The sequence below is a fragment of the Lichenostomus cassidix genome, chromosome 2, assembly GCF_008360975.1.
Source record: "Lichenostomus cassidix isolate B80296 chromosome 2, HeHo_3.0, whole genome shotgun sequence".
Lineage (NCBI taxonomy): Eukaryota > Metazoa > Chordata > Aves > Passeriformes > Meliphagidae > Lichenostomus > Lichenostomus cassidix.
Window position 1 is genome coordinate 16,501,951 of NC_139482.1, and position 18,961 is coordinate 16,520,911.

General features: G+C 40.8%; 1 long non-coding RNA gene across 1 annotated transcript; it reads left to right on the forward strand.

Moving 5' to 3' along the window:
* Positions 1-17,324: 17,324 nt before the first annotated feature.
* On the forward strand, positions 17,325-18,298 carry LOC146440873 (uncharacterized). Its single transcript, XR_014850373.1, has 2 exons — positions 17,325-17,662; positions 18,132-18,298. It is a non-coding gene; the product is annotated as an uncharacterized LOC146440873 (long non-coding RNA).
* The last annotated feature ends 663 nt before the right edge of the window (positions 18,299-18,961 follow it).

Here is an 18,961-nt window from a genome sequence, read left to right on the forward strand (position 1 = left end):
ATCACATCTTGTGATTCCCATGGCCAAGAGCGTGACACTTTGATATGGACTTGGATTAAATCAGTTTTGAGATGATAGCAGGATCTGGCTAATCTCTAGGACGTATGGTTGAAGTCAGTTATGTAAAAAGAAAAATATTTACAACACTAGAAATGCTGAAACATATGGAACATTATTTCTAATAACCTGAAAGAAAATGTTGCTTAATAGCAGTTCTTGTCTTCTCTTTAGCAAGGCTAATCTTAGTCTTCATTTGTTTTCCAAATGACATTATTATTCAGTAAATAGAATATGAAGCCAAGAAATAGAAATTGCTCACTTCCTGGCAAACTTTATTCTCATCTTGCTCAATAATAATGATTATAATGATTTTATTAATAAGTCACACTAAGTTTTTCCCTATGGTAAAATTAAATGCAATGGTAATTGAATGATCTGTTCCCTAAATGCAAAGCTAAAAGCAATACATCTTGCTCCTACATGAAACAACTATATTTATGCTCTGGATAGTCAATGACTGAGTCAGAAATAACTATTCTGATGAACACTGGCATTCAACTCTTCCTTTTCTTTTTGTTTAATAGCAGAACAAAATGTCAGTCTAATAAATTAGAGCATAGAGATCTATCTTCAGAGATCCCAGAATGTCAGAAAGATTGATACTAAATTGCTGGAAGCAGAGTAATCAATGCCATCTGGGAGATCAGAATCCAAAATTCAAACATGACACTGAACAGATTGATTTGTGTCATGTTTTATTATAAAACATGTACCATCAGCTCTTTACATTTCCATTAGACTGAAGGGGACCAACTTTAGGACTGAGTTTGGTGTGAACATTTTGTTGAATTGGGGTATCCTATAAAACCAAAGACTGGCCATAATTTGCTGAGATTTTGGTTCAGTAGAAAGTTCTTACAGATGGAGGGAAGCTCTGAAGACCAGACACACAAAGTACCTGGGGCTTGAGGTTAGCATGCAAAATGAAAAATATTACATCCTCTTAGTTCACTATTGCCTAGTGAAGGTATATTGTGCTGTACCAGGACACCTTCTGAAGGAAGCAGGATAACTGCACAAAAGCCAAATAGTCTTTTCCCATTGGAAGTGAAGCAGGTGATTTTTGGAGGAGTAGGGCAAGCAGAGCACACGCACTTGGGGATTGACCCAATCCTGAACCTGACAAAAGAGACTGAAAATAAAAAGTAGGAAAGGCTGCACTGACTTGGATCAAAAACTCACAGCCTTGAGAGAGGAGTGACTGATGCTTTTGCAAAAGGCATTGCAATATTTTTATATTTGCTTGGCATTTTTTAAAGGGTCAGTCTTCTGAGTTTATATTTGTCACATACAGCAAACTGAGAAGACTTGAGGGAAGAAAACTTAATAATAAATCTGCTAAGCCTCTATGAGTATAAAAGGTTCTGCAATAACAGTGGCAGCATTTACCTGAGATATCTGCATTATTCTGGAGGAATGTTCCTGTACAATTTATGGTTGTGATTTTCAGCAATTCACCATACTTAAAACAAGTTTGTTAATGCTCGAATATTATATATTGCTTTAATTGAGGCTCTGGCATGTCCATGACCCAAATCTTGGAGAAAAAATGTCCCAAAATTAGTTAAATGCATGGGATCATTGAGCATAAAGAGGATGTATGTGCTATCCAGGTGTCGTGGTTCAACCTCAGTCAGCAACCAGGTACACACAGCCACTCGCTCACTCCCCCACCAGGGATCAGGGAGAGACCTGGGAGGGTAAAACCTACAAAACTCAGGGGTTGATATTAAGATAGTTTAATAGGGAAAGCAAAACTCTGCACACAATCAAAGAAAACAGGGAATTAATTCATTGCTTCCCATGGGCAGGCAGGTGTACACCCATCTCCATGAGAGCAGAGCCCCATCAGGCACAATGGTTACTTGGGAAGAAAAATGCCATCACTCCAAATGTCCACCTCTTCCACCTTCTCCCCAACAGCTTTATATACAGAGCATGATGACATATGATTTGGAATATCCCTTTGGTCAGTTTGGGTCATCTGTCCTGGCTGTGTCTTCTCCCATCTTCCCATTGACCCCAACATCCTCACCAGCACAACCCTGTGAAAAGCAGAAAAGGCCTTGACTGTGTAAGCACTGCTCAGCAATAATAAAAACATCTATTATCAGCTCCGTGTTCAGCACAAAACTAAAACACATCCCCATACTAGCCACTGTGATGAAAATTAACTCCACATCATCCGAAACCAGCACACCAAGTTACTGTAATACAACCATAAAAGTTTACTGGAGAGCGAAGCAGTACAGATAGACTTGCTGTATTGTACCTGCCTCACAAAGCCTATTTTCTGGAGAATGCTGAATTTTCCTAAAGTTTTGACAGAGAGGTTCTTTTTAGGATTACCTTTTGATAGCTTGAGAAAATTGATGCTGATTTCCTTGGGTAGATTGAGGCAGGGATGCTTATTAAGGCAGCACAGGAACTCACCACAGTGTCACCCAGCTCTGCTATCGGTGAGCACAGTGGACAAAGGCAGCTCTGGCAAGGCAGGGGTAGATCAGCCCATTCTGAAATGTGTGGGGCTAGGAGGCCACGCTTCACCCCTAGGGGCTGAAATGCCCAGGGTAAGCAAAAGGAAACTAGGGACCAAAACCATCCAAACCATACTGGGCACTGAGCAGTCCTCCAAAAATAATCACTTGGCTTGCTCAGGACTCTGTCTCATGCATATAAACCTAAGCAAATAACGTCATCTATTTCTTTATTAATTTCTCTGTCTTGTTTCCAGTGGATTAGATATCAAGAATCCATGTTTGTCTAGTTTGTGCTGAGCTTATGGCCAAAGAAAAATGTGATCAGTGTTGAAACCACATTGCCCCAAATAATGGAGTTAATCACCCAGCTCAACAGAGAGCAATAGGGAAGCAGCATATTTAAAAGAAAAACAAGGTTTTGATTAACTTACTTTCACGTATTTGCATTCATATGTGTCTTTAGTATGTGTAAAAGCTTAGGTTTATTTACACCTGGTATGCCTGTGGAGTACCAGATACTCCCTTGCAGGAAAGAGTATGTCCTCTTTTTTGCCATGAATTTACCTCTTGAACTACAGATGGAAGAACATTAAGATTTACAAAGCTATTACAACTGACATATTAAATTTCATGGGGATATGTATTTTAATTGATAGTCATAAAAGCAGTGCAGTAAAGGTTATCTTGCAACTATATTTGGAAATCGCTTTCATAACATCACTTAATTCCTCTAGAAGATATATTTAATCAAAGAAATTCTCTGCTGATATTATTACATATATTTTATCTGAAAGTGACCCTATTTTGTCTTGTTGTGACCTTATCTTATGCACGATTCAGCAAGAATGGGAACTCATTTACTTCCCACAGATCCTTTTACTTCATATATCTTGCATAGATTTTCTATCCCCAAATAGACTAACACAAGAATATAAACACTGGCTATGATACACTGAAATCCCTGCTCAAAAAATGGCTGGCACATAATGGTGTCCTCAAGCAGCTGACTACAAAATGTTAGAAAATTGTGACAGAAGGCTGATCTTTTTCCTTCTGTTTTTGTAAAATAAAGATTTTGTGGGGGAAATCTGTGTTTACAGAAAACCAAAATAATGCTGTTGTGTCACTTACTACATATAACATCAAATGGTTTTTGTCATTAAAAGCAGAAGAAAATAAAGACAGTGCTTTTTAACTTGCAGCCCTGGGTCAAGTCTCTCCCCATCTGCTGTTGGACAGAAAACTCCATCAGTACAGTCTGCCCCTCTCTGCTATCAGGTATCCACAACCTGAATAAAAGTATTGTGAGAAACATCAATTTTAAAATCTCCTTAGGCTGTGTAAGAGCATCACCGTTTCAGGGAAGCATAACAGCTTGGAAGATTATTTGACTGGCAGTTGTTGTTGCTGTTTCAGTCTGTGTTTTCCCTCCTCCCATATTAAACACACAGTCTGTTCAGCTGTGCATGGCTGTGGGGAAGCTGGGGCACACAAGGCTGCAGGGCTGTCTGTAAGGGTGTCTCTAGGGGTGTCTGTGATGGTGGCTGTGGGGGTGTCTGCAAACGTGACAGCTTTTTCCATTTTTCAACATGACAGTTACCAAATTCATTAAATAACATATCCAGTTGTCAACAATGAACAAGTGTGTGTTAGGAACTGTATCCATATTGTTCATGAAAGCACAAGTGTTAGAATCACTTTCAAAAATGAGAAGGGTGTGAAACAAGAGCCCTGGCAATGCTCATGCTGTTTTACCTTCAGTGCTCTTGCAAGGCATGTGCCCCAAACTGCCCATGCTCCAGGTCCTGGTTGCGACACATCAGACTGTACTAGTGACATCTAGTTACAAATACGTGTGCAAAAATATAATGAAGGGCCAGTGAGCAAAGTCATGGAGCAAGTATGGACAGAGCAAACTGCAACAACTTGATCAGAACAGATAATTTCAAGCCATCATCAATGGATCTAGACATCGACATGAATGGTTTCATGTATTCAGATACCCAAAAGTTCTTTGATGACTACTGGATAATGGGCTTGTCATGTAGTTCACCCACAAGGCAGGAACAAAGATGGCCCTGGCCTGAACATGTTCTTTGGTTTCAAGGTACAAAAATGAGAATTAGAATAGGTGACCAATTTTAACAGTAGAGGTGATCACCAGTGGGGTCTGAGTGTTGCAGCACAATCATAGAAAACCTGGAAATGGAATGAGAAGGGAGGTGACGTGGTCTGCTGATGATAAAGTTCTTCAGAAAGAAAAAACTAGGGCTGATTGTTAGGAGCAGCAGAAGAGCCTGAAAGTGATGATGGACTGGGGAAATATATTAGAAAATTAGGATGAATGCACATAAATATAAAAAACAACGAAAACTTGTTTGAACTGACTTAAACAAAAATTTGGGCTATAAGTATCATATTAAAATTTCAATCTCAAATTTCAACAGTCAAAGGAATGCACTGCACATGAGGAGTTACAAGAAAGGAACAGAGAACAAACCAGAGAACATGGCTGTGTCTCTGTGCCAATACATGATGTATTTGAATTTGACTTGTTTAGGTAGTTCTGGTCCTCAAATGTCTGTCCACTGGGAACAAAATGGAACTGGAAGTTTAACCAAAGGGAAATAGAATGGTTATTGATATAACACAACTTCCATTGAAGCACTGATTAATTACACTAGAATGCATTTGCTTAACAATTAATGAAAGAGTTATTCTATAAGAGCACAAGTGTCCTGGACAAGGTGAACATAACAGTGAAGAAAGAGTAGATGAACTTCAGATGAAAATTTCATAGGCCCAAAGCAAATCAAATGAGGATGTTTTTCCCCATGATGTAGAGTAAAACTGTTATTCCTTGCTGCAGAATTATGACTTCTAAGTGTCATTTCCACAGGACCAAATAGACAAATTCCACAAAGAAAAATCCACTGACAGAAATGAAATACAAATTTCTTTCTCTCTCAAGAAGTGTCAGAGGTGTAATTTTTCAGAGGCTGGAATGGTAGAGCTGGAAGGCTTTATTCCAAGCTTGCCCTGTGCTTTTGCTGCTCTCTAGCTGCTGGGTGCTGCTCAGGGCAAAGCCCTGGGCTGCCTGTGGTTTATCTGGCCATGACTACCATTCTTGTCAGAAAAGTGATGAACAATAAATGCACTTTCCCACATTTTACAGTAATTATCTAAATACAAACATAAGACAGGAATTGAAAAAGTGCTAAAGTGACAAATGTCTTACCATGCAGTAATGTATCCTGTGGTAGTTGCTGTCCTGCTAGGGTCTATTTGGGAGATATATTTCTATATGTTTTGTCCATCTGTGGTAGGCTTGAACATTTTTGATCAATGATCAGACTGGCAAAACATGGACTTTCTGTAAAGTTAACTTGCACTGTTCAGCCTGGCAAAGAGGTCGAAATTGGTATTTTTTAACTGACCCAGCTTTGCAGCTCTACTCTGCCAGAATCAGTTCCAATCACAGAACTGTTTGGAACCTGGAGGACCACCATGCTCATATTAATTTACCAGCTACGATAAATGAAAAATTTTTGCTTATATAAGATAACCAAATTAAATAATTGTTGGCCTTTATGCTACTGTTTGCAGAAAGTGCACTGGGGCTTTGTTATTCTTCTGTTATTTCTTAGGATTAATTCAGATTAATCTGAAAGCTTCTGAAACCTTTACACAGTATTACAGAGATCATGCCAGTTCATCAGCAACTTTAGTCACAAGTTTGTTGACTGCATAACAAGTATATATCCTTTCCCTAACTCCTTTTAGAACTGTACTTCTGGTGAATTAAACACACAGAGGCCAAAAGATTCAGAAAAGTAGAGATGTATTAGGGGGGAAAAGAAAACAAACAAAATTGAGCACCTGCTTAGTGGCTTCAGAAGCATGTCATCTCCCTTTGGTCCCTGGTAAAAGGCCAGACAGCCTGGGTGAAAACACATGTGACTCAAAAGAAGAACCTGAACACTGGAAAAATCTGTTGTACAGAAAGACACAAAGCATTGCAACACACCTTTTGAGGGGAAAAATGTGTGGATTAAATATGAAGAAACAAGCATTCTCCAGAGGCTGATGTTTTTACTCATCTTCTGGAACCACATACTGTGTGGTATATTTAGTATATATATTATCTCAGTTTTGGGTACAAAAATCCTATAAAAACACATCCTACCAAATTCTGATGCATTTTTCCAGAAAATAATTACATCCACTTACAGATGTTTTCTTGGCATATGTCTTCTTTAAAGGTTTAAGCTTGGCTAAAGCTTTCTTCTTCAAAAAACAGACATTGAGAAAACAGCACTGCCAAGAAATCCTAATCAAGATTTAGAAGAGCCTGTTGCTATGGAAATAGCCATGGCATCCTGTGTCCAATACGACTTCTGCAGTGCTAAAAATAGGTTGAAAAAAACAGGAAAGTCTGGCCTGAGTCAAATAAAAGAACAGAGTAAGTGAATTACAAGGATACATTATTGGTGCTAATTTAGCCTTTATTAATTACGCTTTCGTTAGCTCATTTTTGCCTGCAGGCAGAGGAGCTGCCTCCCATCAGGCAGGGAGAGTACAACAGAGAGGAATTACCTGCCCCCAAGTACCCAAAATGAGTTCACAATTTTTCTGAATATGTTTAATTGGAGTGGTTGTATCTGCTCTCACTCAGCAGTGCTGGCACTAAGGGTTGAGAAATCATGACTTAACTCTGCAAAAAATAATGTAGTTTTTGGAGAGCAATGGCTCCCTTCTCTGGGGGAGTGTGTGAATGTGGGCTGCAGTCAGGGCTGCTGATTGTTCTCATGAATTGGTAGGGCCTTGTAAAGTCTCAGCCCCACAGAAGGCCTCTGTGCCAGTTCTGTCCTTTCAGCTCCATCGAATTTCAGCCACTGAATTAATTCTGACCTTCTAATATTCAATGGCTGTGCCACTTAAATTGATGCAAAAGCATCGTGCTGTACTGCAGAAATGGGCCACAAGTTCAGGAGTAGCAGGGTCTAATCCCAAGTCTATTGCAACATTAATTCTTGAGACTCTGAGAGCCTTTCTTTTGTTTAGTTTGATTCCTAGTTAAAAGATTATTGAAGTTGAAGATACAAATTGTCACCTGTGCCTGGAGAGTTAATGATGTCTTTGGAGGTGAATCAGGATGATTTGCCTCCTTCTGGTCCTGGATCTGGATGTTTTCCATTCCAGGTGGATCTCGTCACTTTGACAATGCTCAAGAATGTGGAGTCAATTTAAAGATGAAAGCCCAGGTTATGGAGTGGCTCCTGCCAAGCATGATGTGTAGCACATCCTTTTTGGGGCTGTTCATGGACATATGGAGATTGTGGCTGCAATGGTGAGTGAATTCTTTACAGCAGTGGCTTTACAGCACTTCCACATGCTGGGCAGGATTCCCTGTGCATGTACAGTGCAACTGTATGGACAAAGTGCAAATGGTGCTTTTTGTGTTCCCTGCAACTGAATATCTGATTTTTGACCTGGGCAATCACCTGACTGCTGCAAAACCTTCCTGCAAAATTATATATTTTAAGAGAAAGATGTGATATTTAACGTAAAACGTGGAAAAGCCCATACATACAGGGTGACTAAATCTAGTATTGGCAGATGGATCTTGAAAGACTTTGGTCTGTGTATTATGAATTCATGTCTTTAGATCCAGCTGATCCAATGCAGTTCCTTTTAAGCCATCTTATGCCAGTGATGACTACAGTGAAACCACTTTTAAAAACTGGAACACAATTGGTTATCTCAACTGAAATTTGCACCTTTTAATTTAACCTGATATGGCCTCAGGACCAAAAAAGAAACAGGAAGAGTTAAGTCCAATGTTGGTAGAAGGACATGCTCTAAAAGCCTGATTATCCAGACGGAACAGATAAATCTGTTACTCTTTCTCTAAATATCAACACTGCATAATTAGCAGCTGCTAAAATAATGGAAGCCAATTGAAGAAAAACATGGTATACTCTACATTCATTTATTAAATACCTTATGTTTCCAAACAGAGCTTTCCATATTTGCTGCAAAACTCTGTGGCTTCATGTTTTACACAACTGAGCAAAGATGACAGCACTGAAATGAGCTATTACTATTTCCATCAGGAAGATATGGGGAACTAGTCTGTGTCTTTGAGGCAAAAATATATATTCATCAAATGGAAAAGCTTTAAAAAGCAGCACTATCTAAGATATCAGCATCCCGTCTCCCTTGGAGACAGCTAAACCCCATATTTATCTAAATTATCTTGGTAATATGACAGAGTGATTGCTCACTAATGGTCAGTAACAGTTTTCTTTGTCATTTTCCTAGTCATTACCTCCTCAGAATGAACTCCAGAATAAACTGCTGATGCATCGTGACTAGAATGTAAAGCTTATCATCACAACAGAAACCATTTCTATTAAACTACAAACCTGTACATTGGACTTCTGACATTTTCATTTACGAAAAATAATACCCCTCTATTACAAACTCTAGAGATGAGCTCTAGATGAGCCTAGAGATATCTTATTCTTAAAACAGAAGTAAAGTAATATTTATTTTGCACAGCTGTCTTCTATTTTCTTTCTTTACTCCTCACAGCTATTCATGCACGGGAGCTACATTCTCTGCAAAGCAAAGACCACAGCTCAAACCAGGCTAGTTTTGTAGCTACTGTATTTCACGGCCCGTTCAGCTGCATTTTTAATTTGGATGTTTAAGTCTATTTGCCCTTTTTCAGGAGCTAGAGAGAATCACTGATTACGCAGTCTGCCCGAATCTCATTTTCCCTGCTGAGTCTGAGAAAAGCCCTCACAGAAGGCTTGTGCACGTGGCAGCTGCTTGACTCCTTCTCCTCTCAAAGACTGGAAATTTTCAGTGCTGACATCCATTGTCTTTATTTCAAGCTAAATGGAACTGATTTTATTAGCTGCCAAGATGGAGGAGACAAAAAACTCAATCAGAAGGAGCCAAAGTGCTGCCATGCGAAGCTGCCTGACTTTGACACAGTGTATCAGCCTAAAAAACACTGTTAGGATGACCATAAAGGAGGATCATACCTTCCCCAGTTTTACAACAAATGGGTGTGTACTGATCCTTCAGGGAGTCCTAAAGGCCAAACCACTGGGGAAATGCTGTGGGGCTTCTTTCTACACTGCAGTCTGACTTTTCTACAAGAAGGGGTCCTGTCAGTTTGATGGGCAAATGGTCACTGGCAACATGGGCAGCCACAGAATGACAGAGGTACCTCCTCCTGTGAGCTGTCAAATACTCTTCTAACCTTGCAAAACAAAAAAATTCACAAATAAGCTATACATGTAAAAAAACAATCAATAGTTTTTTTAATCTCTGCTGTAATTAGGAGGGAGGAGAGAATCACAGCATCACAGTACACTCTGATGCATAAGAAAGTGGGGCTCACCTGAAAAGTCTGATATTTCTAAGTCATTAGGGCACAAGGAATCAAAAAGATCAAATTTCTCTTATAACAGGCTGCCAAGCCACATGATTTCCCTCGAAGTACAGAAAATTCCACTTATCCTTGCTGTCTAGCTGGACCATGGAGGAGTTTGGGTCAGCTTGACCACGAACTCAGGTCAGATCGTTGGAGTTGATGAGCATGGAGTTCAGGTCATGTCCTCAGTTTAATTAATCCACAGGTGCACAGTTTGCAAATGAAAAGAGGGCACAGAGCTTCCTGAGGTGCCTTTCACAGCTGAACCCCAAGAATAGGCAGTGGTTCTTTTAATGCATCCAAGTTTTTCCAAAAAGTGCCATCTGGCAACACCATGAATGCTCCTACCCCTGGATCACTGGAGCAGAGAGCTCAGGGAGGAGCAGCCCTGAGCTGGGTTCTCTGCTGAGCCACGGCCTGGGGCTGTGCAATGCTCCTCTCACCAGGGGTTGGGCCTGCTTGTGACAGTGGATGATGCAAAACATTTGCTGCCAGCAGCTTTCAGGCACAACTTTCCAAAAAATACAGATGTATTATTTCTTTTTTAAATGGAAGGGAAAGACATGAAGCTGAAGTCTGACCATGATTAGGTTTTTCAAGTCCAGGTTGCCTCATTCCTGTTGCCTTCCATGGAACACAGTGGTGAAGATTTACATATTTCTGTCTATGTGCAAAGAGATCTCCCTGAAAGGCAGTGTATTTACCTGATAGGACAATGAAGGACTGGCACAGAAAGGAAACATTTTTCCCTGCCAAAGTGCTGGTATGTGTCCATTCAGCTTCTGTTTTCTTATTTTCAAAAAGTCATCTACCATCTGAATGAGATCAGTCTCCTTGAGGGCTAAGAAACAAAAGAGTGAATCTGTTTCACAGGCTGAATGGGCTGTGAGGGTAGGGCTAGGAGGTTGTCCTGAGCCACATGTGTCCTGCCCCAAGGAGTGAGGGAGTTATGCCTTCAGCACCTACAGGAACAATTCCCACTACATTCATGGATTAGCAGGAACTTGTTATTTATTATTCTGAAACTAGAATAATTCATAAACTTTCTAGGTGTAGGGTAAGAAACAAAACAGGGACCTGAGAGTGTGAGACCCAACCGGCTGAGCTGGACAAAAGCTCAAGTGAGCTCATTATCATATCTCCAGTGTCCAGCATTGCATGGGTATCCACATCTGGCATTCTGTGGCAGCAACTGATTCCAGAGTTTAATTATGGATTCTGTAGCAAATTACTTCATCTTTTGAGACTTGCTGGAAATGTCATTTAATGTCCTTTAGTTGCTGCTAGTGAGAAGCTGTCAGTACCTTTTCACCTTCTCTATACATCTCTTTCCCAAGTCAGGAGTTTTAATCTGATCTTATATAGAACATATTCCCATAGACAAGATTTGAATGTTAAATGACTAATTTGCAAATCAAGTAACTTAATGAAATGTTTTTAAATAAAGCTAATATGCCTCAGAAGAATACCTATTTTAAGATGGAGATCAGTTCAGATAGCACTGAGATAGGTAAGATTATTTTCACTGTTTGATCCTTTGCTCTTGGGACAAATTAAAACACTCAAATATTTGAAAATATATATATTGCAATAAAGAAGCAGTAAAAATATCAGCAGGAACCACCTAAGTATGTGTGGGAGATGTAAGAGAGGGTGGTAGAAAAGGGCGTAGGAGTTTAACTTAGCACAGAAAATTCCCTCCCCAAAAACATTTGAATGCAAAAAGAAATGAATCTATTCTATATATTTCCCATTATAATGAGTTATTTTTGCTTCAGGCTGCCAATCAATTCTGCTGACAAAGACTCCAAACCTTCAAATATCTTGCATCATGCTATTGCACAATCTAAAATTAAATGTAACAGAGGATTAAGAAGAGATATTGAAATTTTTTGCTAAATCTACCAACTAGGAAAATGGCAAGAGTGAATTTATAAGAAAATAATTTAATTCTGCAAGGTGATTTAGTCTGTCTTTCATGACTGTGTCTGAGAAATTAGCAGGCTATGTAAGCAAAATAGCTGTTTCAAAAATGTGCAGTAGATCTGCAGACAGATGTTTTGATCCTTAAGGAGATTTTAATACGTGTTTGTACAGCCCTGAGCCCAAGATTTCAGGTGGCCTTGCCTGAGGGGAAAACAAGGTAGGGAAAACAAGGTAGGGGAAAAACAAGGTAGGGGAAATAGGAATTCATGAAAAAAATACCACTACCCCAACTTGGTGAAAGGAGAAGTCTCATAAGAAACCAGTCCCATGCTGGGGGTATGCCCTGCTGGTGACACCAGGGTGCCAAAGGGGATTATCACTCAGGAACAAAGGCTGGGGGTACCTCAGGGCATCACTGCAGATCACAACGTGGGGTGCTTCCCTGACCAGCCAGGCCTGTGAAGTGGACAAAATATATCCTAACTTTCAGTATTATTCTTATGGATGTATTTGCAGGGAGACGAAATTTTTAAGAAAAGAACTTTTGGCATTTTGAAAATTAATGGGAGGCCTTTCTGACCTTAAATGACATGCACAATTCTCTAATCCTCTCAGAAGCAGCCTCGTCACGCCACACAAACCATTTAGAGGAACTCCAGGCCACTCTAAAATCAGGGGGCATATGATTAGCATTAAACCAAAAAGCATTTTAATCCTGCTGCAAGATTAAAAGGGTGCTGGAAAACAAAGTGGTCTTCCTGTTTCCCTCTGAACAAAGTATTTCATTTCATAACAACAGGAAGCTCTAGAGAAGGAACACATGCACATTGGGGTGGATGAGCATGTGGCTGGAGGACTTTTCAACTTTTATCCATCCAGCCATCAACTCCAGGGCAGCTGCTCCAAATATGCATCAGTATCACTGAGAACAGCCCTTGGTCTCCAGCCATCAGACCTTGCTCAGTTCTCAAATGGCTTATCTGTAGCTCCCTAATAGAGAGGCTTACAAATAAGTGGCTCAGCTTGGTAAAAGCCACTTTATAAGCTGCCTGCTACAATACAAAGCTTCCTTCTTTGATTAAAAGGTACTAAATTTATGGGAAGACAGCAGTGGTAGGCCTTCCTGATGTTTATTGAGAACACACTGATTTATGAGAGCAGAGAATCCAATAAAAATTTATAGATTGAGTCAAAACCTTTTTGGTGGAGCTAAAAAAAATATGCTTTTAGGTATTTGTAAATTATGAACTACTTCCTGGACTTAGAGACACAAACGGAGCACTTTTAAAAATCTCTCCCTACTTAAAAACTGTGAACATGGGGCTGACATTATCCTATTTAATTACAACAACTGTCTGACCATCAACAGCCTGGGCTATCTCTTGGTGCCATGGGATCAGAAGTGCTCTGAAGGTGACAATTTCTTTATGCAGGACTGAGGGATCTGGGGTGATCAGGCCTCCATTTTTCACAATGCATAAAAATACCTGAAGCTTCTAAATCCAGATCATAGTCTAAAAATACAGGGAGGCGTTACTGCCATGTCGCCATTTGTTTTTTATTTTATATGTTGAATTTGGTCTTGAACCAAGACTGGATAGGGATTTGCCCTTACTATCTATCAGTTTGTTCAGTATCTATAATACAAGCCATAATAAGAAACAAAATCCAGAGTGCTGTGCTAAGATGGAGCACCTATATTTATTCTCTCATCCATTTTCCATTGTTCATGGAAAATTTCCATTCCAGCTTATGGAAATTGTAGTATATTGACGGAAGATGATTCAGAATCTTGAGAGAGAGAAGACAGAAAAATCAAAGGGAAACTTGCAGATTCAGCATCTTTATTACAATATAATAATATCAGAGCATATATTTTCTTTTGAAGACATTCTATTAACATGTCACTCGCTTTGGATTCTTGGATTCAAGGAAAAAAATCTTAACCAGCACTTGATGGAAAATGTGCTGCAAGAGAGGCTGGTGCTATGGTAACAGAGCTGCATGCCCCTGTGAGCTGCACTGAAGCAGGAACCATCAAACACTGGCTTTGCTCCTATCGAGTTCAACTGGAAGAGCCACTGTCATTTCAAGCATCATGAAATCACTCCTTTTGTTTCTATGTCAATGCAGGATAGTCTTTCTCCACACAATTTCCCTTCAAAGTAAGATTTCTAAGGGTGCATGCATACAAATGATGCCAGTTAAATTGACTTCTTTGAAAACACCTCCTTTACTCAGGGTTGAACACCCAGATACCTACTTCTGCATCTTAGATTTACTCATGCCTCTATTACCCTACTTTGCAAATAGTCCATGAAATACATGGATCTAAATGTGTTTGTCAAAAATCTGAAAATTATATTCACACTTTGCCCTGTATTTAAGAAGCAGCCAGTGGCCTCACAAGTCTGCATTTTTCAGGTCTGATTTCAGGCACCACAGTAAGTATGTGCAGGCAGATAGCAATTCTTACATATTAAACTTCAATGGCCATTAGTTATTTCTGAAAATGTAAGCTGCTGATTGTGCATACAGGGATGGTGGGACCAGGGTCCAGTGGTGATTGAAAACAGGTATCTTCTACACAGTCCCCAAATCCCTAAGGAGGTTGCCTGACTTGAACTATAAACCTCTTCAATTTTTTGTTTATCTGCACTTACTTTCAGACCCTTGGATATTTTTACTGACAACAAACAAACAAACAAACAAACAGACTGAAGTGCTAATTTTAAATTGATTGCAAATGCAGCAGTACAGCTAATTATGACTAATGTCATAACTAGATAAATGGGTCACAACAGAGAAGGGAAGGGTATCTGGCAGCTCTGTGTTTCTAGGGTACATGTGAGGTAGATTTAGTCTTCACTTTAGGAGTTTAATTTTGCTGCTGTCTCCTCAGAACTTTAGGACAGGGATTGTTGCCTCTCACAGCTTCTGTATCCCATGGGGAAAAGCGCTGTTGGTAAAGACCCATCCCATCCCATCCCATCCCATGCCATCCCATCCCATCCCATGCTATCCCATCCCATCCCATGCCATCCCATCCCATCCCATGCCACCCCACCCCACGTGAGAGCCTCACTCTCTGCACTGACTGCCTGGGGAGGCCTGAGGGACCACTGTGAAGCCAATGAAACCTGCAGAGGAGGCAGCTGAGGCTCTGTTTCAGCCTGGTGTGCATCTCATTCATTCATAGGACCAGAAGTCCAGCAGAGGTGAGCAGGGGGTAAAGCACAGCTTTAACACACATTGTTAAAGAGAAACAGCCTTGTGATTTTAAAATTGTTCTAGAGTAAGACTGCTTTCATCTTTTATCAGACAAGACAACAGTGCTCATTTTTCCACTTTTAAAGAAGAAAAATGGAGACTGCAAATAACACTGTGGCCCTTAAAAAAATGAAGGCACAAATTTTGAACAGAGGTACTGAGCAGCACTTCAGTAAAGACCTCCAAGGACATGAAAACCAGCCCCAATGGGATGTTGGAGACAGTTAAGACACAGGATTCATCTCTCTCAGAGAATTTTTGGAAGGAAATTAATCTTTTTTGTTTGCAGATTGTTCCTCTGAAAGTTTTGCCCAGGTCTGTTTACAGCTGTAGTTCTCAGGGTGTTAGGGTAGCAGTTTCCTCACGAGAGAGCCATAATTTGAGAGCAAGTGTTTATACATTCAATATGCAATGCACCAAGTGTCAATGCAGAGGTGCAGAATAATAATAGGATATTGCTCATGCAACTTCCTTCGACTGTTTTTGCATGTTTCTAGATCCTGCTGGGACTTCTCACTTGATAAAAGTTTAAGCAAGTACACAGAGTATAGCAAGAAGTGGGCCCTTGTCATGATAAGAACATTGTAGGACATCTTGAACATATTTATAACGACTTTCACCCTGCCCATGTTTGTGGCAAGGTGCTACCCTTGCTGTTTTTCTCTCTCTCTAGTTTCCTCCTGCAGTGCTCAGGCAGCCACTGCTCTCCTGGCTCTCAGGAGTGGAAACCCAGAGGAATCACTGCAGAGAGGAACACGGGGCTACTTCAAAAAGTCACTTGGAGCAGCTGAAAGCAAGCTCCCATCAGTCAAACACGTGTCTGATGTGCTGATCTAAAAATAACCCTGCACAGTCTGTGAGAGGTGCCAGCCCATTACAGCTCCACCTTGCCTTTGCTCAGTGTGTCCTCACAAGGCACAGAGCAGCATGGCTGTGGAGACTCACCGGAGCTGGCCACAGTGAGCCTGCCTGTGCCCCACGAAGAAAACAAGTCCCACTGACAAATGAAGGCAGCTCCTTGTGCATGATGGGGTGGTGGTTCAGTGCAAATAGCTGCCTAGGCAGCAGCCTAAGACAAATCAATACCTGTAATAAGGCTCATCATGCTCCAATAACTGCTGCAATCTGCATTGGAAGACTTGTGCTGGATGAAGGGGAAATGTGTGCTCCTGAGGGAAAAGGCACTTAAGAGTAAATTCTTATTAAGCAAGCATTATTTGCTGATAAAAGATTAAGCCAGTTGGCAACTGGACAAAAGATGGCAGGGAAAGAGCACATAATGTTTTCTAATAGATTTGGCTGAGGTTTTTGGTGGTGATCTTCAATGCAAGCAGCACAAAAAACTGCAGCTTTGCTTCCAAGCATGGCTACTTTTTAATTCCTTTTTAAGAATTTTCCTAATATTCCTACACAAGAAAGCCAAGACAGATCTATTGGAAAATAGCTGGAGAGCCTATTTTTATATCTTTAATTAAATATTATAAAGAAGTACACTTCTGAGGAAAAAAATGTGCTCATATTATAGTGTGGTTTTTTTTCCCCACCAAATGTGTGGTTAGGCTGTTAGAGATAAGAGCATTTATGATTTTCCATATAGATCTGATGAAACAGCTTCTTCATTTACATTTCAAAGAAGGAATTGGATGGGTGAATTATGCAAGAAAATAAAGTAAGTCAGAAGTAAAAGAAAGAAATCAAAGTGAGAGGAGCGTCATACAGCTATAGCCAAATACCTCCGGAGTTACCCTGGAAAGATGAGTGTTCACAGCTTACTGTAACTTCATGCCTGACAAATGGCAAACAAATCTTGACCATTTTACTGTGGGAACAAGAGCATGCATCGTGGTTTAGGGATGAGGGGGAGGATTTCAAATGCTTTTATTACTGAGTATTAGCTTCACAGCACTAGCTAATTCCACTTTAGATGTGCCCCTGCCATATAACCCTTCCTCGAAAAACCCATGGTGTGGTACAGCCGTGCAGACACAGCCAGGCTCGATGTCCATGGGTCCTTGGGAAGCTGGCTCTGATGTCCCTAGGGACGCTGCCGAACCGATGTCTCTGTGCTCCCGCAGCCCCGAGACTCGGCACTGAGACTGCCGGGGATGCTGGCACAGAGGAAATGCTTGCCTTCCCACTTCGCTGCGACCACAAGTAAATAACTGAAGCCCAGGGTGGGGAGGGTGTCTGCCTCCGACGCCCTGCCTCCTGCCACCTGATCTCGCAGCCCTTCCGTCCTTCCCTGCGCTTCCCAGCCAGCCGCAGGCGAGAGCCAGCAAGCCCCAGCTGCACAGGGAACAGCCTGGCCGAGACAGAGTGAGTACAGCGATTGAAACGGAGCGAGCTGGACAGCTGACAATGCAAAGGAAATTAGTTGGAATCTAAATCTAACTAAAAGAAACTACCCAGATTACTGACACTGTAAATTGGATTAAAATTAAGTCCTACGGGAAAATCGATGGGAAGAGATAAGCAAGTAAGTCAAAATGACAGCAGAAAGAGGCAGACGCTCCCTGAGAGCTTATTCAAGAGAACCAGTCAGAAGTAGAAAAGAAAATTTAATTGAGCCAATCCAAATCTAAATGGTAGATAAATAAAGGGAAATTGGAAGAGATTAGAGAGAAAGCCCAAGGAAAATATTTTTAAGAAGGTTGTAAATCAGTACACAAAACAGAAAACGGGGTGGAAATTAAAGAAAGGAAAAAGGCAATTTTAATTATGTCTTAGAGTAAGTGAAATTAAGTGCCTGGGAGTAAGTTTTTATAGGATGCATTTGTTCGCATGGAAGTGGATTTTAATTGACATGAAGATGTTGTTTTTCTAAAAACCGGCTGCTTTTTTTTTTACCTATATGCGCCATTACAAAGCCTCTGAAATGCATGTGCTCTCACTCCATGCTCTGAAAACCACCTTTTTTCTCTCTCTCTTTCTGTTTTCCTTTACAGGTTCATCCCTTGCAGAGGAGCTGCTCAAGGCTGCAGCATCCTGCAAGCCTCCCAGGAGGGGCCAGGGCACAGGGAGCCTGTCCCAGGGTGAAAGGCTTTACCTTTCCTTGGCTGCACCTACAGTACCACTGGATGTCACTGTTGTTTCACAAAAGACAAAAATCTTACTCTGATCTTTTTGACAGATGATGTTTAGTACATAAATATATATAAGTAATTATATTCTTTTCCCCCCAACTTTTCTGCACAAGGATGGAAATTATAGAATGCCTGTGCAGCCTCCTGGCTCTCACTCACATTTTCGATGGCTGTTTTTACAGAGACTGTGCCTATGGGTCCTTTTGTGGCACTCTAAGAGGCATCTCTCCCGTAAAGGATTGCTTTCTGCTGTGGTAGATGTGGAGTGTGGCCGAGCTGCCACAATAGATTTCAATTGTTCTGGAGTTGGTTTTTTTCTTCCATTTCAGCTCACCTCGGCTGGACTGATTGCAGCTGTGTTGGGGTAGATGTGTAAGCTGCCTGTGCAGCAGCAGCATCTGCTGCTGTCTGTGTGGAGCCCAGAGAGCTGGGCACTGCCAGGGCAATGCTGCCCACAACTCAGGATTACCCTGGAGGTGTCTGCTTCCCTCCACTGTTAGAGAGGAGTGTGCAGAGACTGCTCCTAAATCTCCTGTACCTCCTGGACTTAGAGTCAGTGAGAAACTCAGACCCTATTCCTTACAGAGGAAAAAGCTTTTTTTTGCTTCCCCATTGGTTGCCTGAGGTGGTATTTAGCTGGCCAAATGAAGACAAATAACTCTCTTTAAGGTCAGTGGAGAGGAACAGGCAAT